Source organism: Schistocerca piceifrons, chromosome 2, assembly GCF_021461385.2.
Source record: "Schistocerca piceifrons isolate TAMUIC-IGC-003096 chromosome 2, iqSchPice1.1, whole genome shotgun sequence".
NCBI lineage: Eukaryota > Metazoa > Arthropoda > Insecta > Orthoptera > Acrididae > Schistocerca > Schistocerca piceifrons.
Window position 1 is genome coordinate 754,382,846 of NC_060139.1, and position 27,170 is coordinate 754,410,015.

The 27,170-nt window shown below is 42.8% G+C and overlaps 1 protein-coding gene across 5 annotated transcripts in view; it reads left to right on the forward strand.

The window, feature by feature from the left end:
• The window catches only part of LOC124777902 (protein PALS2), a 354,157-nt gene that overhangs the window by 165,689 nt on the left and 161,298 nt on the right, over positions 1-27,170 (forward strand). The window contains exon 1 of one of the 5 annotated variants that reach the window (XM_047253449.1): positions 15,761-15,888. The exons of the other annotated variants lie outside the window; for them this stretch is intronic. The gene's annotated coding sequence lies outside the window, so the exon portion shown is untranslated. Of the gene's footprint in view, positions 1-15,760; positions 15,889-27,170 lie in introns of those variants that run through there. 5 annotated transcript variants of the gene reach the window in all.

Below are 27,170 nucleotides of genomic sequence, written 5' to 3' on the forward strand. Positions count from 1 at the left end.
ATGTTTCTAGCTCGTAAATTACACTGTTTACTCAATTCCCAGGTTAGCTCTATTAAAACGCACATTTCCTCCATCGTCCACGAAAAGGAAAGTACTATGTCCAATCAATAAGGACACAGGCTTATAAAACTTCCATTACAAACAGTGCGGTACAAATTTGGAGTACTTCTCCGCATAAGGATAATAAATAATGTTTATTATTTCATAATTCCCACATTTTAGTAAAACCCCAAGGTCATTCTTACTTGATCACTGTTCCTGCCCAGTTGCAGAATCTTTGCAACATGTGAATTACGAAGCGTAAAAGAAAAAGGAGCAAAATATCTTTATACAAGTAGCGCAAGCTGTCTAGTAGATGAAGTCAATCGAACAGTCACCCGTCAAAAAAAAGGTGAACTTATATTTACATAACATCAAATATTATGGTGTATACTTATATTAAACTAATAATAAAGTATCAGAACCTAATAAAAACGCGATTGTTAGGAAAAAAAATCTGAAAGTGTCTAGACGCGAACTACTGCCCTCGACAGTTAACTCATTACAAGCCGGTGATTCTACTCATTACGCTAAACCAACGACAAATCTCTGGTTCTAATGGTAGTATCTTACTGCATGCTGAAGCCTTAATCGTAGATAATTACTAATTGAAATTTAATTTTAACAAATTGTACCAAGAACAATGCGTTTTGGGTGGATCTTCAGTGTGCCGGTGCCTTCAAATAGTCTACTCTCATAATACGCAAGTTACAATAATTCTTTCGCCACGAATATGATGTTTCTCATTATTTTATTGGAACGGATCACACAGTCAACAACAGGTTTTCCAGTGATTCTCAATTTTCTGGTGCTCAGAAACGGCATATATACATATAGGCTTGAAATGAATGCCAATATGACGCCTCACAACTCTGTACTGAAGAGAGACGGCGTGCGTGTGACGTAGGTGGCGATGTGCCGTCTCATTGGTCAACGCTCAGACGCACGCTCAGAATATCTGACATGCCAGATATTGCTCTGCACGTTCGCAGACTCCCGAACGTGCTATTCCACGCTATGACGTCAGAAAATCGGCACGCTCAACGTTCGGACGCACGGTCCGTGTGCCGACGGCTTTAGGTGTAACACGAAAACGAGTTGTGCATGCACGAGCACTGTTACAGTGCCACCTCCTCCTCGCCTCGCCGGAGCCAGACACCTCTGCCTGCCCTCCAGTTTGCCGAGACGCGTTCACGCTGCGCCAAGACTGCGGGGCGTGGCCCCGGCCGGCTAATTGGCTGATTAGGGCCCGACCCGTTCTGACCCCAGAGCCGGGTACTCGGCCGGCTGTGCTAACAAGCCGGCAGGCGGTGCTTCCGGCGTCGCCTCCCTCGCGGTGGAGGTCGCGCTGTGCCGATACAAGCTCGTCTCTAGTGGCTCACTGTGTACGAGTAATTTGGTTTTGTTGGAGCCATGCACCTGTCAATTCTAACACTCTCTTTTTTAACAACAAAAAACGAGACGGTAAACATGGAAATTGTCAAGAAAAAGGCGGACGGGACGGTGGACCCACCACCCACCCCCTCCCAGTGCCGCGGCGAAGAAAGGCTGCACTCTGCCGGCAGTCGGGCCAGTAGCCGCGTCACGGGCTGTGCGCCACAGACTTAACTGTATCACGTGAATTGAAGATTGAAGGGGAGAGAAAGGGAGGGAACTAATGACATCAGCTGCATCGGGACTTTATGCGGAACAACTGGTGGCGGCTGAAAATGCGTCCCAGACCAGAACTCGAACCTGGGATCTCCTGCTAGCTAGGCAGTGAATTTCAGCATCTCATAAGCTCTGTTATTCCAGCCAGAACACCACTTCTGTTCATGTGTCGAATGGCTCGGGTAGAAAGGTCTTCCAGAGAGAGTCAACGTCGTCACGCACAAGTTTTTTTTGAACTTCAGGAACAAGTCGAAGTCTTGTGGACTCATCCCTGGCTGTAGGGAGGATGCGGCAACGCTTCCCATCCGTATTCGCGCAGTTTCTGGTTATTACAATATTACCGATATGCGGGCGAGCTTTGTAGTGGAGAATGAGTGACGCAGCTCCTAGCAAAAGAGATCGAATTTTGTGCATTTTTCTGACCAGTTTTGCATGAAGTCACAATTATACATTGCTGTGGCACTGTTCCACATGAGACTCTACCTGTCACGACGATAATTTGGGCATCATAAGCAGACATCATCATTTGCTTGAAGGTCTCCACTTATTGGACAATGATTTCAACTCCGATTCAAAATATCTAATCCACGTTTCATCAATAGCGACAATTCGACACAAGTATCCCTGATTTCACAGTCGAATCTTTGCTTGAACAAGGTTACAATGTCCAGGCGTCTCTGCTTCTCTTCAGCAGTCAAACAGTGTGGGACCCATCTCGCAGAAATTTACCTCTTCTTCAAATCATGTATCAGAATGCGAAATATTGATGTCGGGGAAATTCCCATGGCCTCAGGATGTTCCTCACAAGTCGCACTGCGATCTTCTTCAAGAGCATCTGCCACAAGTTTCACATTTCCTTCATCTCTTGACGTTTTTGGCCTTCCGTGTTTTGGTTTATCGTCTGTGTTGATACAACCATCACGAAAACGATTAATTCAACATGAAACTGTTCTACGGTCCACTGAAAATTCACCACAAACTTCACTTAGCGCTTTGTGGATTTCTGTCGGGTTTTGCCTTGTAATGTTTAAATTTTGATGTACGACCTCTGGTCTTCAACATTCACAGTACCCGAGATCCCCACAGAGACTATTTCTGTCTCTCGCCAATTTCATGTTAGAGCGCACAACGAAAAAACAAAAACACATGCACATGCTTCTTCCTCAAGCTCCCAGCTACGTATGACGTAATTTTCATTGTTGTTGTATGAAACAATCCACAGTAATACCAACCTGTGCATTATTTATGAAACGTCCCTCGTAGGAAGTGCGCGGACTATCTCGGCACGCTCCCTGGCCGACTCATATTCCCACCTGTCCACAGTCCCCTCCTATGTCCTCCATGCTCGCTAATTTTAGATTCCCGCTGGAGGTCGAACGTAAATGTGCATCCGCCATGAAGGTTATGGATTCATTGCCCATCGAGACGAACCAATGATATGAGTGCGTGGTGTCTGTTCATTTTCACATGGAGCTGGATAAATCATATGCGCAGCGACAAAGCAATTTGCAATCGAAAGAAATTATTATTTACAAAATTTCACTTTGCTGATAGGAGAGTTCGATCTTGTTTCGATCAAGAAAATAAATTGTTTTTAGAGCATCGTTACTATTATTACTAGGCTATTTTAGAAGAATGTAATATTGATTACGTAAGTTACCTATATCTAGCTTTTTGTATCTGCTTGACATTTTTCACCTATGTAGGCGATGTAGATTAGTTTGAAGTTAGAAGTGAAAACTTCAAACAGTCAAGATCGCTATAATACAGCATTTATTTTGATTACCGAGTTTAGCAGTCTCGACCTTGTGCACACTATACCGCGTCACATCATAAAACGACATTTCAGATACATAAAAACCGTAGTAAATGGGCATGTAAAGTATAAAACAAACATTACATAAAATGTCATGCATATCGCACCGACTATATACGCTCATATTCGTACAGTTGCTGAATATAGACCCAGGATCTGTGCACATGGTCGAAATTCATTGAAGTGTAATGCATAAGATACAGAGTTGGTAACATAGTGTAGTGAAACCGGTGATCAAAATGATTGCTGTACTGCAGCGATCTTGGCTGTTTAGAAGTAAAAATTTCAATTTCATAACTACGTTTTTCTTCAAGTACTAGCATTAAAAGGCTGCTGCCCCTCTTCAGGAACCACACGTTTGTCTGGCCTCTCAACAGATACCCCTCCGTTGTTGTCGCACCTACCGTACGGCCATCTGTATCGCTGAGGCACGCAAGCCTCCCCACCAACGGCAAGGTCCATGGTTCATGTGGAAGTCTCTACACTTTCAAAATTGTGTTTTAACTTGGGTGACTGGTCAAAATTACACACGGATGGTGTCAAATTGTATGTCTTTGCAGGAGCTTCATTTTTCTATTGCCAGATAGGGTAGGGACAATCCTCCTTGTTACATACAGAAGGTCAGTATTAAACTGCCATAGCCCATTAACGCCACCTTCCGCCGTACTGTCCTGACGGATGCGTTCGCCGTACGTTCCACATTGATTTCTGGCGTTGTTTGTATTCCTCGTAAACGCCGCTGCCTGGGGTCTTTAAGGCCGTCTGCCACTGCGTTTTCCGTGCTGAGAGGTAATGCCTGAAACAGGGTATTCTCGGCACCCTTTTGACGTTTTTGATCTCGGAATAATGAATTCCCTATCGATTTCCTAGAAGGAGTGTCCTATGCGTCTAGCTCCAACTACCAATCAAAGTCCGTTAATACCCTTCGTGTTGCCTTAATCACGTCGGAAAACTTTTCGTATGAAACACCTGGGTACAAATGACAGCTCCGCCAATATACAGCCTTTTTATACCTTGTGTATGCGATACTACCTCCATCTGTATATGTGCATGCCATTATCCCATGACTTTTCTCGCTTCATTGCACACTGGTGAAAAATTGTTTTCATCAGTGTAGACTTGAAAACAGGGGAATGTCTTCCGGGCGAAGAGTTGTAGCAGAATGAAATGACCTCCCCACATGTGTCATCCAAGGTCAGTAGCAGGGGACTCCCAGCCAAGTTGGAGCCTTTGTCGTTGCTGATGGTGGCAACACTGTGTACTAAATTTCGTGCGTTGCGTTCCTCCAAATCATTTACAGACTGAAACGTGTTGTTTGCACTATACTATATACGCCTTATGTAGCTTATATAAAAAGCAGTGCCTGTGGTTGTATATGGCTTACAATCATAGAGCACCTGAAAAGAAAACCTTAACCTACTGTTTACATTTGAGAGAAACATCCTCAGGAACGTACGGTGTGCGTTAAAATTAATGGTATGAACCTATACTGTTGAAAGTACACAAGAAAAGAACCAAAAATTCTCAGTAAACAAAGGTTAGCAAACGAACCGTTTGTGAGATAATTGTGAATTTTTTGGTTACCAGCCACCACTTACTGGATTTTATGTAAACGATATCCCTGTCAGGAAATGGTAACAATACCGGCGTCTACCCACTACACTGATATTTTGTTCTTTGCAGGATGCATCTATGACATCTTCGGCAGTTACATTGAGGCATATACGTAACATATGATTTAATATCTGATGAAAATGTCTTTACCGAATTGTAGATAGTTGCTACAATGGATCAGAAATTGCTTCATTATCAATTTTGCCAATAATAAATGAACTAATTGACAGGACAGTACAACTGCAACTGTGTAAAGGCTACTACACTGCTGTAGGGTATACACAGTTATTGCTATTATACGTTTTTGCCCTTCGACCCTTCTGCCGGAAGAAGGAGCCACTGATTCGGAAAGTTTGCGCATTTCCACCTTTTTTTCTGCCGCCATTTGCTGAGTAGTCTTTTTATGCATCCATATTTTTAAACACTGATTACTTTTTTTGAAAATACGTATTGTTTACAAGCGTTAACACAGCAAACCAGTTCAGTATGCCGTACTTCGGATTTTTGTCACTGGTCTTACACTTCCCAAGCGTCAGACTGCGGGGTTTATCGGATATGTGGCATTCTGTAGTTACCACATGGACATTTTATCAATGATATTGGTTTTCAAGAGCACTCTGAGGTCTGTTGGCACTGCTCCCAGTGTTACTATTATTATTACCATCTTCATTACCATCAGTGGAAGTCGTGAGACACAAAGCATTGGCAATGCCGTTCTCTCAATGTGGATAAGTAGCTTTCTTTTGTGAGGCAGAGTTTTAATTAGCACTCGCGATCACCCAGAATCGCTTCATCATTCTATGAAAAAATTTTTAGAAATAAGCAGTACGAATTGTCCTATTGACTCAGTAGTTCGTGGTTTAATAAAACACCTACAAAAGTTAAATAATTTTATCTTCTGACATTTTAAAAATAAGTGTTCGAAGGATTTTTTTTTCATTTTAGTGTTTTGTTACGCACTAATGTTGATGGTGTTCCAAGAAAAGGAACATCACTGTTTTAATACCGTGGCTGAGTATATTGTATCTCTCAACGCCACTCTACTGGACCTACGTCATCGGCTGTCTTAAAGCGCTGGATACACCGAGCTGAGCAATCCGCCGTTGTGAATCCCAATCAGAGGACAGTGTTGTATGCTTCGTGTGGCGTAAGAAAGTGAATCAGCGAATTTTGCTTAATTTTATTGTTGCACATCGTCAAACGGTTAGGTGTGCAACTTCAAACAGCTCAAATAATAGAAGACATGGTCGCTATAAGTTTTATCGGTTTCCTTCAGATATAGATCCGCGTAAAATGTGGCTTGTAAATTCAAGGCGCAAAGACTGAACACCAAAACCGTATGACTACCTGTGTAATGTAAGTAAAAAGAATGCTTTTTTTCTTTGCTTTAGAAACAGATGTGCTCACACAGCGGTGGTAATGAAATTACGTTTATGTAAGGCGTGTGTTTGTTTCATTCAATCTTGCTGCAGATTATGTTTGCGTAACACGACGTAACATGGTAAGTTTAAAATAAGTTACTTTTCTTGAATTTATTTTCAACAACTATACAAAAGACCCCAAGTCATGCTAAGCAGCTGTTAATTTTATAGAAAGAGTAATTTAATAATACTTTATCGCAGTTTTTTTTACTTTTTAAGTAACTTCTGACAGATTTCTTTTAAACCTTTTGAAATTGTCAATAAAATTGGGATCAGTAATACACTTTGATTACTCACGCAATGCCCTCTTGTGCTGACATGGCCGGCCGATGTGGCCGAGCGGTTCTAGGCACTTCAGTCTGGAACCGTGCGACCGCTACGGTCGCAGGTTCGAATCCTGCCTCGGGCATGAATGTGATGTCCTTAGGTTAGTTAGGTTTAAGTAGTTCTAAGTTCTAGGGGACTGATGACCTCAGATGTTAAGTTCCATAGTGCTCAGAGCCATTTTGTGCTGACATGAAATTTTTATGCCTGTTGTGTTCCATTTTAACATTATTCCGTAACTGCTTACAGTGCAGCTCTTACTTACCGTAAACATAAGTGGATGTACCATACACAATCCAGAAAATACGATACTGGTAACGCATTTAACTGCTTTTGGTAAATATTTAGAACAGCACCGTATGGCTTACATGGAACGTAAGTGAATGTATCGTATCTCGAAATACCCGTCTAATCACCTACTTTAATATGCTTCCGCCTTAAAGTAAAATGGAAGCCAGTACATTTACTACGCTGTGATACTATCTACGCAAGGGGTGTACAGTCGTGGACAAAACGAGCGAGACCCCTCGCCTTTTCGTTATGCTGATCCGCACAACTTTTAAGGTCTGCTACACAGCATAACAGGCAAGGCGACGAAGTGCTACCAACATAATATGCATAGGTGTGAAATTGAAAAACTATTCGCCATTTGTCAGACTGTTTTCAGTCATGTGTAAGACTATATTATTGCTGATTAGAGTGTTAACCACAACACCTAAGTATAAGATATAAATGAAAGAAGAAACGCTAATTAGTATGAAGTGTACTAATAAAACTGAATTTCAGCTTATCGAGATAACACAACTGTTTTAGTAAGACAAAGTACCCCAGATCGTTTGGAATTAGCAAAATATTACGCGCATTCGGCTGCGAAATGGTCTGTGTCAACGTTCAGACCAGTCACACTGAATTACAGTTGCTGACCTACCATGAAAGTGTGAAAATTTAGCAATGCTTGAAGATTCATAACGAAATTCAGTTAAAAATCATTCAGTGCCACACTTAAGTCAATTCAATTATTGACAGAGCGGAAATAGTAGGCAGTAACAAGTATGTAATTCTACAAGAGTTTCATATCGACATTCACAGGGCGCCGGTACAGAATAAAGGTAGCAATAAAACGTATTGGGGGCGCGAGAATTTCTTAAAATTCCTTTACTCATAGTCTATCCGCCTCTATCGAGATTAGAACCGAAAACAAACCAGACCTCCCTTGCAGTAGCAAACAGCTCTCACTACGCTAGCAGACAACCCATGCAAACAGCCCTCTGTTATTACCCCAGATATGAATAAGCTGTCAATTTCGCAATGAAAATGGCAAAATGATCTGCAGTTTCTGTTGCATAGAGCTTTCTGGACTCAAATACATGAATTGTCTACCTTTATGTCACCGCTTATATGACAATCATTCGGGATGTTTATCGAAATAACAAAAAACTGTTATTAGCGAGTAAATTTAGTAGGATAATTCTGCACCACCCCAGGAAATAAACGGCGACGTAGCTGCCAAACGTATTCTACAATGTTTCGAATTCTCCATTAGACGTGCCACAGCCAGAAAACGTTCATTAGCCGAAGTGTTCCTTAAGGTAGCTAGCAATGGGAATGCTCCCACATCTAAAACGCGGTGGCATTAATAGTGCGATCTGAATTACCACGTGTATAGGCAAATGGATTTTATTTGCATTCCTGTAAACGTGATTTGGATCGAAAGCGTAGCTACGATTAATATGCTGATGTATAGACTGCAACTGGAACATTTCGAATAAAGAGTAGGGGAAATTATTATGCGGCCCTTATCTTCAGTAACTGTGGTAGATATTTTCGTTGTTAGGATTTCGTCACGTAAATCGCTAAAAATGGAACCCTATTAGTCTCACTTTCTTGACCGTCTGTTTCTCTACCCAACCCTAAAAACCCGTTTACCTCGAGTACAGGTGGACACAATAAGCGGAAATGTATCGCACTTGCTGCGGTATACGGTCTCTTGGTGGTGTAAAAAAGTGAGCTATGTCAACGCAATCTAAAGATACGGCCTTTCATGTAAAGAAAATTTACGCGAAAGGTCAAAAAATGGCTCTAAGAACTATGTCACCAAACTGCTTAGGTCATCAGTCCCCTAGATCTAGAACTACTTCAACGTACCTAACCTAACACACATCCATGCCCGGGGAAGGATTCGAACTGACGGCGCAAGGAGCCGCGCGGTCCGCGACATGACGCCGTTGAGCGCACGGCTAACCCGCGCCGGCAAGCTGTTAATATCATCTGGTGTTACTAAAAAGTTATTCACTTCTGGTGTATGATTTTCTGCGCAGTTCATTTAAGAAAGAATACCTAAAATATATTTGATGTTACGGAAGAAAAAGCACGCCTAATTCATTTCCCCTTGTCTTTATTCATGATGTTAGATTCGCAATCTGAGCATACGTACTATCCATAACCACACTTTAGATCCAAGTCATATTCACAGATATGCGAATACAACACATTGGCTTATACTTGAGGTATTTCGTTTCCCACGAAGTGGTGGCAGACGATGCTGTGGTGTCTTCGAAGCGCGAGTTTCGCCAGTGCTAGGTATCTCAGCACATCAGCTGAGCGAACTTGCATAGTATGTTGGTAGCACTTCGTCGCCTGGCCTGTTATGCTGTGTAGCAAACTTTAAAGCTGTGCGGATCAGCATAACGAAAAGGCGAGGGGCCTCGCTCGTTTTGTCCACGGCTGTACATTTGAGGGCCTTAAGAGCATATTAAAAAGTGTAAGTGTTTCATAGAGTGTAAATGAGCACCTTCAACGTAGGATTCAAAATGGCACATTGCTCAGCTTGTACTACACAGTGCTCTAGGCTGTATAACGACAACCACGTCTGACGAATCCGGCAATCGAGTTCTCAAGTTGCCACTTGCGCGCTGCTTCTGACCAACGCCGCCGTGCACACGCTGCAGTGCGCTATGTCTGATTTCTTGCCATATGTTAATTGTGTATTACTTATTTACAAGAAAAAAAACACGCTTTGTTTAAATATTTTATACATGGAAAACACTGCGATAATTTGCTGTATGGAAGTGATAAAGTTTTACGGTTGAATTTCACATTTCGAAGGCCCGTTATGAAGTAATTCGTTCGGTTTGTTACCACAAATAAATTTACTCTAGCAGTGCAGTGCACATCTGCGCTGTTGCGTACAGTACGAAATGCTGTGTCGTGTTCGTAAATGATCACAGCGCAACACATTTACCCCTTGCCTCTACAACTTCAGGCCGAACTCTGTCAACAGCAGGAAACTATCATGTGTCCAGGGACATGAAAATAAAAACAACTAAGGTATGAGAAAAATGTGTAGCCGTCTAATACAGTACATAACAATGCAGAACTTTTTCTTTACAGGAGCCATCGAAATTTCGACAATCACCAATGTAATTTGCGGGGAACAAACTAAATGAATTACTCCATAACGAGTCACTAGATGCCAAGGATTTCTCGAAACAAAACACTCAGTTAACAACCTTAATTAACTTTTGAAGTTTGTCGTTGGAGTTCGGACTCATTTTGCGTAGTACTGCCTCGTACTATAGACACACAACAACTCGTGTGTTTACCTAAGGAAAGTTACTGAACCCTATGCGTGTTCGTGAAGAATGATGTAATGGTTTAATTGGAGTTATTTGTACACCTTTATTTGTTGCGTGTAGCTCCCATTGGAGTCGGGTTTATTATAACAGAGCTCTAGATCAGTAGGAGAAAAATGCAGGAGTAAACCGAAACGTTTCGAAATATCCGTCCCATGGTCCACTCGGCCGAGATACATTGGAAGACCTCATCTACGAAAGAAATGGCTTATACATCATTCCCATCCGACTCATTGTTAAGTATTGCGCCTTAGCCTGGGACACTTATCAGATAGAGACAGAGCAGGTCCAAGAAAAACCGGCGCGTTTCGTCACTGGTTCGTTCAGTGAACGCGGGAGCGTTACGGATATCCTTTCAACTACAGTGTCAGACACTCCTAGGGAGGGATTGAGAATCACGGAGAGGATTAATGCTAAAATCCGGTAGCATACTCTTCGAGAAAATTCGAGTAGCATATCGCTCCCACCGACGTACATCTAATGGAAAGACCACAATGTATTAATCCGGGAAGTTCTAGCTCATACGGAGGCTTAGCGCAGAAGTACCCTCTGCCGCACGCTATAAGGTGACTTGGAGAATATAGACGTAGGATGCAGTGCATCCTTAAAAGCCGTAATTAGTCGTGGGCAGGCAGCGATTCGAACTCGTTCTCTTATGTCTATGAACTCAGTGGCTTAGCACATCATCACTTTTGTGTGCACTCCTCCAACTCTACAAGCGCTGTTTTTTTCCAGTAAACACGCCATCCATAGGTTTCTGCTGTTTCTTCGGGCGATCATGTCTGTTTCTTTCCTCAAGTGTGATGAAAGCAGTTCTCCGTCTTCCGACATATACTATCTGCTCAAAAGGATCCGTATAGCCGTATGTAATGCGGATTTGACCACTAAACGTCACGAGATGAGGAGTCTTCGTTATAAAAGGAGGCGAGGAGTACCGTGTTGTCAGTAAAGAAGGAGTAACAGCTGCAGAGGTTGGGCAGGAGAGCACCTTGGCTTCCAACGCGGACTAGTCATTCGAAATCACCTAACTTGTGAGTAACAGATCCATCAAGGACATTTCAACCCTTCTAAAGCTGCCCAAGTCGACTGTTGGTGATGTGACTGTGAAGTGTAAACGTGAAGGAACAGCCGTAGCTAGACCAAGAAATGGCAGACTTCATGTACTTACGGTACCGTCAAGCATTGCGTAAAAAATCGCATGATATCAGCGGAAGGAATCACTCGAGAGTTCCAAAGTTCTATCAACAGCCCAGCCAGCACAATGACTGTGCTTGGGGAGTTAGAAAGAATGAGGTACAATGACCGAGAAGATGGCCACACGTTTCTGCAGTCAGTGCTAAATGGAGTCCGCCCTTGGTAGCTGAGTGGTCAGCGCGACAGACTGTCAATCCTAAGGGCCCGGGTTTGATTCCCGGGCGGGTCGGAGATTTTCTCCACCCAGGGACCGGGTGTTGTGTTGTCCTAATCATCATTATTTCATCCCCATCGACGCGCAAGTCGCCGAAGTGGCGTCAAATCGAAAGACTTGCGCCAGGCGAACGGTCTACCCGGCGAGAGACCGTCGTTACACGACATCGTCATTATCATCAGTGCTAAGTGGAGTGTGAGGTGATGTAGAGAGCGACGGCTGCGGACAGTGGTGACTGAAAGCGAGTGATATGGAGTAATCAATCACACTATAGCCCGTGGCAGTCAGATGGAATGGTTTGCGTCATGCGTAATACAGAGATGTGGTGTTACGGTATGTCGGTGTTTCCTTGTCGTCAGCGTGTAATCGCCTTATTGCGCTTAATAAAATCCTAAATACGGAAGGATATGGACACATTTAACAGCAGTGTGTACTGCGTACAATAAAGGACCAGTTCGGAGACGATGGCTGATTGTGTCAGTATGAAAGCGTTCCCTCTCGTAAAGCAGCATCTGTGAGGCAATGGTTTGTGGACAATAACATTCCTGATATGAACTGGCCTGTCCAGAGTTCCGACGTAAACCTAGTGGAAAGCCTCTGGAATGCGTTGAAACGATGACTTCTGTTCAGAGCGCAGCGTTCAACATTGCCACCTTCTCGTTTTGGACCCTTGAGGAAGACTAGGCCGCCACTCCTCCACAGGCATTTGGACACCACACTGAACTTGTCCGCAGAGTTCAAGCCGTCATAAAGCCGAACGGTGGTGTACTATGCTGCATCAATAACCAAGCACGATTTACGAGTGATTTGCAAGTGTTGCGTGTAACTCTCTGCAACCCCGTACTTTATAGGTAATAATAATATACGTATAAGCACTGTTAAAATTAACGCATCTGAATTTCTTGCCCTCAGAAAGGATTCCCTAGTTCTTAAGGAACGCTCATACAATGCCTGAATTTCAAGGTATACGATAATAGTATACGGAAGCACTCACAGACAGCCAGAGTGTTACAAAAAATGTAGTGAAACGCAAGTATCTGCCTGGTAATATTATTTCTAGTGGATGGAATTAATTGCATCGATGAACAAGACTTAAACCACTTTAAAGTTGATCGCACTGTCACATGTCTATTGCATACTCTTATTGATAAATCATGCTGTCTGTACTGGCCAGTCCCCTTCAAAATTAATATTAGATTGTATACTGTAAACAAAACCTGTCGCTCAGTAATAGTGTATCGCTTTCAATAGTAACGTTACTTTCATAAGCTTGTTACGTAAAAATAAATTAAATCAAGCGACAATTAAACACTTTTGTTGCTACAGTTCGATTTGAGATTACATTACAAGCAATGCCAGCGATGTAAAATACCACCTATACTGCATTTTTTAAATTTTTCAGTTGAGATCATAAAATCTAACTTTTCCCAATTTTGTGTATCTTTGCCTTTAAGAAAACTGTTTATATAATATATGACTGATTCTAATAGAGTACGTGAAGCTATGCTTCTCAGTTAAAAATTGTTCAAATGGCTCTGAGCACTATGCGACTTAACTTCTGAGGTCATCAGTCGCCTAGAACTTAGTACTAATTAAACCTAACTAACCTAAGGACATCACAGACATCAATGCCCGAGGCAGGATTCGAACCTGCGACCGTAGCGGTGGCTCGGTTCCAGACTGTAGCGCCTAGAACCGCACGGCCACTCCGGCCGGCGCTTCTCAGTTAATTTCTTTTAAGTATAACAGTTTTTCTTGTCACAACTAGATAGTTGTAACTTCATTAAATTCTTCAGAACAATTCCGTCTACCTAGCAAATATTGCCACAAGGGGTAGCCGCGCGGTCTCAGGCGTCTTGTCACGGTACGCGCGGCTTCCCCCGTCGGAGGTTCGAGTCCTCCCTAGGGCATGGGTGAGCGTGTTGTCCTTAGCTTAAGTTAAAGTTAGATTAAGTAGTGCGTAAGCTTAGGGACCGATGACCTCCGCAGTTTTGTCCCATAAGACCTTACCACAAATTTCCAAAAAATTAGCAAATATTGATTACATGTATCTTCCTTAATATGATTTTTTTCCAAATAATATATTCTTTGTTTCAAATACGCATAAGTCGCAGAAGAAAATTCTTTTTGGGATTATAAGTCGGGAACTAATTTTTTTCTTTTGCTTAACGTAGTTTTATTTTTGCTTTTATTCCGATACAGTACACCCAAAATCATCGTAGTGTAGGAGTGCCGGCAACAATCTACAATCCTACCAACGGACAGCATTAAAAAAAAGTAAACAAAAACTCTTGTTGCCATGACCACTTTTAGCCACACATTTGTTCAAAGCTCATAGCCTCTTCAGGTGTTGGCGTTATGCGTCCAGCTACTATCCCTAGGCTGGATGGTCCCTCGACTCAATTAATAATAATAAGTGATGGCTTCGCTGTACATTTCCTCCTTTTAGTGGCTCCTTTAATGTTCTTGGTCTAGCTCTAACAGTGCTAGGGTAGATCTTTTCTAAAGCACGGACAAATTAACGCTGTAGGAACAAGCCAAACTTCCATATACGTTCACTAGGGCCTATCACAATAATGAATTATTACGCTCAAGACAAAAAATACCAATTCACTATCAACAAAACAGCCACAACTCTATTACCGCAGAGTGTGCCACGTGACCCATTAACCACAACTCAAGTTACTTTTGAGTGAGGTTACCGAGTCCCTAGATTTACAGCACAGAAGCGTACGAATCCCAGTCTGTTGTCCCCAAACGAACAAACACGAGCTTCAATTCTTGTTCCTTACAGCTCATCAAATACTCATCTATCAATAAATAATTGCAAACCTAGCAAACTATAAACCATAATGACAGATCTCGCAGCATATCTATACCTATTAAGCAAGACCTAACTTGCCAACCGCGAGATCAGCGAACCAGATCCAAAAAAAATTCTCGTGGCAGGAAACTTGATAACTCACACATGTCCGGTGATTTCTCACCTTACGACTACAGCACACATTAGTTCGCTGCCGACTCGTGTACTCACGACTATGTCCTTATCGACACGAACCGACTTCTCATCCGGTACAAATGGTGCTGCCTATCTTTTGCATGTAAAAGGATGTGAACCATTAAATTTTGCACATATGTACGGCACCACTATCCATTGCAACAATTTCAGTACTGCTGGCGACGGCTGTCGGCTGCACTCTCAGCTGCCAGCTACGACTGTGGGCTTTTGTAACCCCTCTGGACAGCGGAGCTGACAGATTTTCGCGCACCGCAGCGAGTCACGGACAAGCATTCTGACGTTATGACGTCTACAACGTAATTACAAAATAAACGTTAAAAAATTTGAAGACATTCGTATGAACATTTCCTGGGTTTTAACACGTATCCAGATTTTACGTCTGAGTAGGGAAAGGCGACAAAAAAAAGTGCGTTCTCCTAAATGACACAGCACAGTGGACACACCCCATTTTAATGTCCACTGATAGGTGTCCGGATACTTTTGATCAGACAGCGAATACGTAATCAGTCTCTGGGTTGATGATTCTACGTTACCGCCTTTTATACCCGATTCATAAGCGACATAGATTCAGATGACTCTTTTGGGACTAGAAGAGCATCTAAGGAGAGACGACATGCGAAACGCATAATGACAGCAGGACAACAAAAGGAATGATGATGAGCTCAATTCAGTGCAGGACTAATTTCGTCGTTAGTGAGGCTTGTGGCTGGCCGAGAGAACAGAGCGTAATTGTGTCACTTCCAAGATAGCGAGTCTCGGGAAGCGAGTGTACTCTCGCGGCGACATCGTGGCTCGGCTGGGGAGGCAACACCGTAGCTCCTGATGACACACGCAATCAGGCCGGAGCGCTCCCGAAAGTGTGCGTTAGAGGAGCAGCCCGTGCGGCCGCCTGCTTCATTTGCTGCCCGGCAGTGGAGGAGGGAACATCGTGTAGCTGCCTGCTCATCTCCCTTCGCTGCTGTGACGTAAGTACGGTGTACGCAGAGATCGACTTTCCCTTTCTCTGATTATATCTGCGCTGTACACGTGCGTGTCAAACGGTGTGTGCCATTGTGCCACAGCGTCAACCTGTTTCCCATTTCTGTTATGGAACGAAATACAAGAACTGCACAGTACGAATAGTCTAGTAATTAGCCTATTATCTCACAGTTTCAACTCAGATGGTGTGGTGTCGCAGGCCAAACGATATTTCCACTGTAATTCTCCAGGAAAAGCTAATTCTTGACATACAGTAAGTAGATTTTCACGACATAGATCCTTTTGTCAAACGTTTACCGGTCTGTTTTTACCTTTCTTTCTTTTTTTCCATAAGGTGCACAAACCTTCGGAAAGATTAGTTGGTCTCAATATAAATTCAATATCCTCATTAGTACAGTCACAGAGTAATTCGGCTGAGCTGTTTACTGCCACAACTTCTGAAGCGCACCTACTTACATTATGTCTTCGAGCATACAGAATTTTCAAAAAAAAAAAAAAAAAAAAAAAAAAAAAAAAAAAAAAAAAAAAAAAAAGCTTCAGTAATTCTTTTACGGCGTAGAAGTAGTTGTCAAATAGATATGATTTCAGTTTACGTTAGAAGTTAATTTTAAAACTTTACATCACAGGCTAAGTCATGAACCATTTTTTAATTATTTTTTTGCGATATCTCGCTTCTTTCTGAAGCTGAGTGAAGGATAGCATTGGTCATTTATTCTTCTACGATTATACTGTATTTATGTGTTACTATTCGTTCTGTGTGTGTTCTACCACGTGTATCACTTCACATCCATAGTGTTGTGACAATTATGACATCCGATGGTGGCTGGATTGAGTGATATAAATTTTAACATTGTAAGTGTTTACAATGAAAATGAAACGAAATGAGCGTATGGCATACTTGGCCGGGAGGCCCCATCCGGGAAAGTTCGGCCGCCAAATGAAAGTCTTATTTTAATCGGCGCCACATTGGGCGACTTGCGCGCCGGTGATGAGGATGAAATGATGATGAGGACAACACAACACCCACTCCCAGAGCGGAGAAAATCTCCAACCCGGCCGGGAATCGAACCCGGGCCTGCTTACACGGGAGGCGAGCACATTACCACCCACCTAAGTACGCGCACAGTGTTTACACTCATAAGTGTTTACAACGTACTGCAATGCTGTAGGTGAAGTCGATACTATCAGAAAGATATAGGACGCTTGTGGTCTACAAGCTGGGAAATAACCTCAAATTGGTCTACAAACGACAACTTTATTACAGCGCATGGGCGCTGTGCGAGATTTGACTAAAATCGTCATATACTATTAAAAACCACTTGTTCTTGCACTTCACAAAATGGGAAAATTGACGCTTGTATAAATTTTACTTCATAATATTGTGAATTTGAATTAAGAATTGAACCGTTTTGTTTGTCTGGCCTTCTACGAAACTACTGTGCTTCTAACGGTTCAGTTCGGATCGAATTGTAAACGTAATTAATTTTTGCGTCACTTTTATAAAAGTCTTTTTTTCTTTAATTACCCTCACAGGAAAGTTTAAATTAGTAATGTTAACGAAATGACTGACCAAGACGGTTATATAAGACAACAAAAGGATATCGAAAAACTCGCATGGCACGCACGCTGTGTGCCTTATGAGGCTTTTGTAGGACAAGTTGAGGGTATTTTCCGTCTTGATAGTCCGCAAATGTCGTATATCAAATTGTTGTTCTCAACTTACACCACAACACTGTGGTACGTTTATATCCTGTATACCAGTGAATCAAGGAATTGCACCCCTTATTTAATGTAATTGTAATCCACTTTTTATTAGCAACAGTATATTGTGATTAAATAAATATCGAATTGAATGTGTTATCTCTTTCTATTACCAAGGTGCCTGACAGATCCCGACTGTTTAACCGATTCAAAAATACGTTCTGTTCAGTCTTTCGAGGTGGCATAACTGTATAAACTATTCTGTACTGCATTTACCAGTGCTAAAAGCCAGTATTAGAGTGCTATCTTACCAATGGTACAGCAGGACACTGATTTATGGAAGATCTTCACCTAACGACTTAACAGGTGAAGCACTATTATTTTTTTACTATTTCGTCGAGTTCCGTACATGTTATATCGCTGAAGACCTCTTCAAAAGCCGGCCAGAGTGGCCGAGCGGTTCTAGGAGCTCCAGTCTGGAACCGCGTCACCGCTACGGTCGCAGGTTCGAATCCTGCCTCGGGCATGGATGTGTGTGATGTCCTTAGGTTAATTAGGTTTAAGTAGTTCTAAGTTCTAGGGGACTGATGACCTCAGAAGTTAAGTCCCATAGTGCCCAGAGTCATTTGAACCATTTGAACCTCTTCAAAGACCCTTTCCAGTGCCACGGAAAAAGTTTATACTTCCATTTGTTTTAAAAAAGTCGGTGTCATAAATCAGTATCTATGGACGTTAAAAACTACTTACGCACGCCAGAAAAGTAGCTACATTGGCGCTCTAACTTAGCGGACACAGCAACTGTATGTACATTCTAAGACAAAAAAGCGACGCACCACGAAGGAATTGTCCGAATGGGACAGAAATCGGCAGATATGATGTACATGTACATGGTACAGACAAAGAAGCGATTACAATTTTTAAAATTCGATGATTTCTCCAAGAGAAATAGCTTCACAAGTTGAGCAAGTCAGTAACGCGTTAGTCCACTTCTGGACGTCCTTATGTGGAATACTGTGCCAAATTCTGCCCCACTGACCCGTCAGATCGTCAAAATCCCGAACTGGTTGGGGGGTCCTTTCCATAACGCTCCATACGTTCTCGAGTGGGGAGAGATCAACCTACCTTGCTGGCCAAGGTAGGGTTTGACAAACACAAAGGCAAGCAGTAGAACGTTTGCCATGTGCTGGAGGGCATCAACTTGCTGAAATGTAAGCCCAGAATGGCTTCCGTGAAGGGCAACAAAACTGGGCTTAGAATATCTTCGACTTACCGCCTCCGATGACAAACAGAGGGGTTCTGCTATGAAATGAAATGGTAACCCCAAGACAATCACTCCCGGTTGCCAGGCTGTATGGCGGGGGACAGTTTAGTATGCAACCGCTGTCCGGGGCATCTCCGCACACGGCTTGACTGATCATCGGGCCTCAGTTCTAAGCGGGATCCTTCACTGAAGACAATTCTACTCTAGTCAATGAGATTGCAGGTCGAAGGCGCGTCTGAAGACGCCCCGGACATTTTCTCTTTTTATGATCATAATATAGACCGCTAGTCTCACAAGCGTGTCAGGTAGAAGCCAAAGACCAATCAAATGGACGTGGACAATACTAGCCCACAAATTTATGGTAGATCTCTGTTGACGGTGGAATACACAAGTTCACTTAGGATTTTTGAACCCCCAAGACACGGTGTTGTGACTGTTGAATACTCCTCCCCCTGTGAAAGCAGCTTTGTCAGTAAACAAAACACATGGAAGTTTACAGTTTGGTGCAGATTCAATCGGCGGAATTTCACACGCTGAGGAAAGGCATCAACTGATGGGTCTTGTACGTTCTGAGTCTTGAATGGATGGATGTTTGTCTTGTGCAGGACGTTCCTCACATTAACGTTGGAAATATTTAATTCCTTGGCTATGAATCGCGTGCTGGCTCCGGGGCTGTCCTCAGTTTGCTGAACAGTACGGACAGTGCGAGTGCTATCACTTTCCCATCGATCTAGTCTAAAGAATCCTGTTTTACGAAAACAGCCAGCAAGTCTCTAGAATGAGACGTGATTTGGTGACCTCCTCCCTGGAAGTCTTTCTGCAAACAGGCGCCTTTCCGCTCGACTGTTGCATCGTACATCCCCAGAAATAGGATATCGGCAGTTCCTGGTCTAGTGGTGAGTGTCCCTGCTTCTAGATCGCGGGGTCAGGGGTTCCATTCCCGCCCGGGAACTGGGTTTTTGTGTTGTCCTAATCGTTTCTCTCACCACAGGGACCTGCAAGTCGCCGAAGCGGCACCAGAAGAAGACTTGCACCAGTCGGCGGTACAAACCCAAAAGGTATCTCCCGGCCAATAATGCCTTACCATCATTTCGTTTCATAAATGAGACGGATGCCAGCTAACTCGGTTGGATTGCAGTCAGCTATCAAGATCCTGTCAGCTTCAGCAGAAGCTTCCATGTAAACACAGTATCTCATAATCAATAATATTTAATTGTTTGTCTAGGGCATGTACACTGTCAGCAATACTGAAATTTCAGAAATAGTGGTAAGACGTAATTTTGTTGCAAAGCAGAATCCTTGTACACGTGTAGCATGCGAAGCAATCAAAACAATTGTGAACGTTGGCCTGAGTCAGATCCTCCAAGAAACCATAGTGCGCAAACGGTGCAACAGTGTTGTGAGCGACATAATAAAAATGTTTCTTTTCAACTCATCTGATAATTCTATAGATTTGTCTCCTTTGTTTCTTACCACCTGTGTAGCGCCGGATGCCCTCACTGACCTGGACTTTAACCCACAAAGTAATTATTACGGCGCACAACTGTCGACATATCGGCGAATATCCGCATCCGCACAGACCCCTATCAACTATCTGATCAAGTTTTCTGGACACCTGCCAGTGGATATTATTGTAGGGTGTTTCCACTCTTCGCCTTTATGACGGTTTGAACTCTGGTGGGGACACTTTCAATGAGGTGTCTGAATGTCTGCCCATCCTTCCTCAGGAGCCCAAACCAGAGGAGGTAGTGATGTTGGAGGCTGGCCTATGGAGTGAAGTCGACGTTCTAAATTCTCCCACAGGTGTTCCGTTGGGTTCACGTCGGGATTCTGGGGAGGACAGAGTGTTTCAGAAGTGTTACTGTCCACAAACCATTGCCTCCAAGATGCTGCTTTATAACAAGCCACATTGTCATGCTGACACAATCATCCATCGTCTCCAAAATGTTTCTCTACTGTATATACTAGACTACGCAATACTGTAAAATGTGTCCACGCCCTTTCGCATTTAAATTGTTGTTTACGGTAATAAGGAGATTACACCTTAACCGAGAAAAACGCCCTCATACCGCAATATCACCATCTCTGTGCTTCACTGTTGGTGCTGCACGTAATGGCAGGTAATGTTTCTGCAGGCACTCGTCAAGCCCAAACCCTTCCACTGGATTGCCACGGCGTACAGCGTGAATCGTCACTCCAAACTGCTCGTATCCAGTTACTGTGCAGGGGCGTCTCTCTATGTACCAGTTAACGCCTGGCTTACCACTGACTACAGAAATGCGAGCTGGCCTATCATTCTACTCTACTCTTTTTAGCTCCCTACGCACAGTCATTCCGCTAGTTCGACTGCTAATAGCTCTTTTGAATTCACGAGCGATTCCATCCGTCAATTTGTTGCGATTTTTTTTACAACCACCTTTCACAACACTCGACAGTCCCTCTCCGTCGGTACATGAAGTCTTGGTTTAGCACTGGTTGTTCCTTCGGTTTCCACTTCACAATCACTTCATCAGTAGCTGACATCGGCAGCTTTAGAAGGATTCAAAAGTCTATAATGCTTTTTTCACTCAGGTCACGTCCAGTTTCTTGTCTACGTTCGAAGTCACTGAACTCTCCTCGGCTGACTCAGTCTGCTTTTACTGACACTCTCCACGTCCTTTTATACTGGCGGGTCTGCCTCTCGTGACGTTTAGTGGTCAGTTCCGCTTTGCATTTGGGTGTCCGGATATTTTTGATTAGATAATTTACATGACCATCACAAGAACCAAGGTTTTGTGTAAAAAGACGTTAGAAATAATACATTTTTTGTGAAGCAGTATGCACAGAGATGCATTTGAAAAAAAAAAAACAGATGATCTTGATTCGTGCTGGATACTTACATAAAGCTTCAAAAATATTGCGGCTTTGGAGGTCAACCCGATATCAGAAATATTGTTGAAACGTATTGTCGAACATGTAAATCAAATTGAATTAAGTTTCTTACTGTGACTCTAAGTGGGTCAGTCGAATGTCAAACCCGTTATTCAGTTAAACTGTATTGCTGAATTAATTTACGGGAAACTGCCATCAACCAGAAGTTTGATTTTAACACGTAGTGCTCTGCTAGGCACGGTCCTGGTGGTCGCGGTACGCCGAAGCCTTTCTCCGACCTTTGGACTCACTTATCCGACCAGCTGTAGGGGACCTATAGTTTAACGTGGATTGGATAACGTCCGCGGAAAGGCTATAACAATGAAAACACATACTCCGTATGTTGTCAGAAGTATCTGCTCAGTTCATGTTTCGCCACATTTCGTGAAAGTGCATGTGAGGTGAAGTAGTGAGCGGAAATTTGTGAAAAACTGAGCGAAAACAATGCACTAAATAGCAGTTGATCGAGACAGCAACCAAAGACACGAAACAGGACGAAAAATTTTGCAGATGATTTGCTGTAAAAAAAACGACTAAAACAAGCACTAAAACCGATATAATAGTACAGTTCAGTTAGCAATGTAATTTTAAGAAATAAAAATTTGACCCACAAAAGATGACACTTAGGTGTCGAAACATGTCTGGGTAAATATAAAAATAAACTAATTGTGTTTGCATAAGACTGATTTTCAAAACAACCCCGTTTTCAAATCGCAAACACGGAAGAACATAAAGAGAGCTTAAACCTTAGTAAAATGAGCTACAATGATGTCTCATTCCCTTGTCTACTTCTACTTCCCCAAGACTTGACTACAGTAAGCATTTTCAAAATTATGCAGGTTGCAGTAGTTATGCAGAGATGATGGAGAGCTCCATCAGACCCGGTCTGAAAACCACAACAACAACTACCTCAGAAAAAGCATGTTAAGTCCAGATCACATTTACTTCTGCACCTCATAGCAAAATACAGGGTTATTCTAAATGATGAACCCATTTTCAAAACTCCGTATTTATTGAAGTACAAATCCAAAATGAACAAGCTTTATACCAATGAAAAGAGGAAGTTTCGAAGTTTTTTCATAATCTTTGATATCAATTTAATAAATTTAATAATTTGTAATAATTTGTAATTAATTAATTTTAATAATTAGGTATGTGATAAATACTTTAATTGTTTAATGTGGTCACTGTTCGCTGCACGACAAACATCGACGCGGTAGCTAAACTCGTCCCACACACGCGAAAGCGTATCTGCTGGTACTGAGTGCACGACAGCAGTGATTCAGTTCCGCAGATCATTCAGAGTGGTTGATAGAGGCGGGACGTAAACAGCTTCCTTCACGTAACCGGCCGCTTCTGAAACCATCACGGCCCGCCCGCCGCCGCCCGCCAAAAGCTTCGAAACTTCCCCTTTTCTTTGATATAAAGCTTGTTCCTTTTGGATTTCTACTTGAATACATAGGAATTTTTGGAAATGGGCCCATATTTTAGTTTAACCCTGTAATGTAAAAAGGACATCACTCAATAATCTTGTTATATGTTGTGGACCCAAATCAAAGAAATTAATAAAATAATTGTTCCGAGAAAGTTCTTACTATTGGATCATAGCGTACTGCTACTTTATATTTTGAGTTCGTCACTCTCTCTAATTGGCACATACTTTCAGGTTTCTATATATACAAAAGAACGTACCAGAGTGACTTCAAACACTTTGTTACAGGAAATGTTTAAAATGTCCTCCGTTAGCGAGGATACATGCATCCACCCTCCGTCGCATGAAATCCCTGATGCGCTGATGCAGCCCTGGAGAATGGCGTATTGTATCACAGCCGTCCACAATACGAGCACGAAGAGTCTACATTTGGTAACGGGGTTGCGTAGACAAGAGCTTTCAAATGCCCCCATAAATGAAAGTCAAGAGGGTTGAGGTCAGGAGAGCGTGGAGGCCATGGAATTGGTCCGCCTCTACCAATCCATCGGTTACCGAATCTGTTGTTGAGAAGCGTACGAACACTTCAACTGAAATGTGCAGGAGCTCCATCGTGCATGAACCACATGTTGTGTCGTACTTGTAAAGGCACATTTTCTAGCAGCACAGGTAGAGTATCCCGTATCAAATCATGATAACGTGCTCCATTGAGCGTAGGTGGAAGAACATGAGGCCCAATCAATATATATATATTAATCAAATAATTTATAATATATGAATAAGGGGTACGAAAAAAATGTATTAAGCACATGAAGTTCGAAACTCCGATAAAAGTATTGAGTGCGACGTCTGACAGATTATTAGCGAAGGAGGACTGAGGTTTACGGGGGGGGGGGGGGGAGGGGGGGAGGAGGAGGGGGGGGGGAGCGACGAGGTCCTCAGACATGGTGGAAGTATGAAGGAGGATCGATTTAGGGAAAACCATGGAAAACCTAAACCTGGATTGTCGGAAGGCTAGGTGAACGCCGGCTCTCCCGGAAGTGAGTCCATCGTGTTATCTGGGAAAATTACTTCAAGTTTGCAACGAAGGATATTATTTTGTACTACTTAATATTTCTTCATTGTTAATAGTCTCACTGAATTGTGCTTGCATTGAGCCATCAGTACATTCAAGTGAAGTCGTCCAGTATCGTGTACGCAAACATGGAAGGTTATTGCCACGGCTTGCCAGTATCACAGTAGCCGAGAACAGGCTCGGTAGAGTATGATTCACAGTGCGGCGGTAGACACGCTATTTGAGCGACTGACGAGCACGGGCTGTCACTTTATCGCTGCGTGCACAGCCAGATTACCTGGCGCACACAACGAATACCGGAAACACAACCTGGAAGATATAACTGTTTCAGCACTTAAGTGACTCGGAGATACCAAGTGAAAGACTACCGGCAGCCTATTTGCAACGTCTAATTTTGTTTCTACAAATTTCTTCATTCCTAGCCTCTATAGTGGCGAGTCCGGTTTTTATATTGGTTTCAGTATTTTTTTCCTGTGACCTGACAGAATAACCATCGACCCATTATCACACTGAACTAAATTTTCTTCGAGGGTGGTTGCGCAGATAGAGGGGGCGGGGGGAGGTTGTGACACTTGTTTGCCATTTGCCTACGAATCGTATAAATTGTGTTCAATGTGTTTTTTATTTTGCCTATTAGCTGTTGTGCGCTTGAGGCAGGGCTGGAAGAAGATACATTGCAGAACTGGCCTCTCAGATGCCATCCTTCTCTCGCGGCCACGGCCATAACTCACGCACTCTAGGCGATGGTGACTAACTACGCCCAGAAACATTCCGAGGTGCTACCATTGGATTGGAAGCGTGCACCGCTGACAGCCACTACTCCGCCGCCAGCTAGTTCCTTGCTTCTTCCGCAGAGCTCTTTACAAAGACAAAACACCGCAGCATTTCAAAGCAACCTACGTCGAGAAACACGGTGCAATGAAAGCAATTCGAGTTTTAACGAAACCAAATACAGTTTATTAGCTGTAATTAACTCTCCAGAAGTCCATCTGTTCCACCAGCGACCACCTCCAATTGGTGAATAGCTGCTTCCGAACAATCTCGCGTACACACAGAAAACTGCAAATACTCTCTCACGAAAACAGAAAAAACTGATCAGAATTCCATGTGCTCGCACTGGGAATACACTAAATTTCGGAATAAGGAAACATTAGCACAATCTAAACAGCACTTCCAACTGCGGAGGACCACAGCTTGCCCCCAACAGCACTGCTAGCTCGCTCCTTGATTTTTTGAGCTACCAACAACTCCAGAATTGTTTAAACATCCAGGTCTTTCAGTGAGGAGATTTCAGATGCAGAACGCGGTCATTTACACCAAATCCCACTTCCGCTAATAGAACTCTTCTCAAAGGTGTTGCCTCCTGTAAGTCTGTGTAATAGAGAAACACCAGTAAATCCCAGATTCTCTAAGAAATCGAGCTCCCACATTATACAATAGCTTCAGATGTCTGATTGCTTTACAACTGAGTTCAGATGTTAAATATTCGACGTTAAGCATGTAAGCGAGAAACGATTTAGAAGAAATTTGAAATTACGTTGGTAATGGAAATGGAGGCCCCATCCGGAAAAGTTCGGCTGCCAAGTGCAAGTCTTATTTCGGTCGACGCCACATTGGGCGACCTGCCCACCGGTGATGAGGATGAAATGATGATGAGGACAACACAACACCCTGTCCCCGAGCGGAGAAAATCTCCAACCCGGCCGGGAATCGAACCCGGGCCCGATTGCATGGGAGGCGAGCACGTTACCACCCAGCTAAGCAGGCGGACATTATGTTGGAAGTGCCCTCGTTATCAGACGCTAGATGAGCATCATGTGAGTGACATGTGCTCTGTATTAAGCAAAAGCTAATTTTTGATGCATCTAAACGTTTATGACGTCATATCTCCTGAACTGGTACGTACAATGATGTAATTCTGAAGGTAGGTTCCGTGATGTACATGGATACTGTCTGCAAATTGTTTTTCGAATATAGTGAGCAGTAAAGAAGTACTGATTTAAAATATCATGCCTGGTGCTGCAGTTTTACTCCATGCATAGCGAAAAATGTAGTACGTAATAAACTTTTTTTCTTTCATCATTTTGTGGGTGGTGTCAGCGAGGAAAAGATTATGAAAGGTTTGAAATTATGCGTAAAGTTTGCTGGAAACAGCAAACTGCTCTCAGTTTCCAATACTGGATGAATAAAGTGTGGGTAATCTGCACGTCGAGAGTGATGCTTCCTCGAGAGAGATACGCGATTTCTAACCATAATACTTGTGTTACTGCGTTAAACCTTTAACATAAGGTTACAGCTGTTAACTAGCACATTATTAAAGCATTTTAAATTTGGTCTCTAACAGTATGAAAAATTGAAAATCAAATTTTTGTTGCCCCTAGAAGCTGTTAAATATACAACCTGCAACTAGGGCGTGGTTACTGTGTCCTGGGTTAGCCGTTGAGTAATATACAGGGTATTCAGAAACGTTCTGAAAAGTTTGTAAGGGTGTTGCCGGAGACGTTGTGCTGATGCTGAGAAATAATTGTTAAGGAAAAATTCGATACGTTGCGCGTTTCCGAGTAACTTTGCATTGAAGTTAGCTAATCGGGTTGCTGTGCGCAAAAATTCAACCACTTGCACGCGCTAAAATGCCGTAATGCACAAACATCTGTGGGTCCGTCAGTTACCACTTGTTCAACTTCTCATTACCAGTAAAAATGTGCCTTTTTCGGAAGTTATAAATTTAAGCTAGGTGAGCAAACGCTACGTTTGTTCGATTTGAGGAAAAGAAACGAAGAACACGTTTGACGACACCGCCTTTGCCAGGCTGCTTGAACCTAAGGGCGAAGACCTGACTGGCTCAATTCAGTGCTAATTAAATCGTAAACAGCGTAACGTATCGCATTATTTC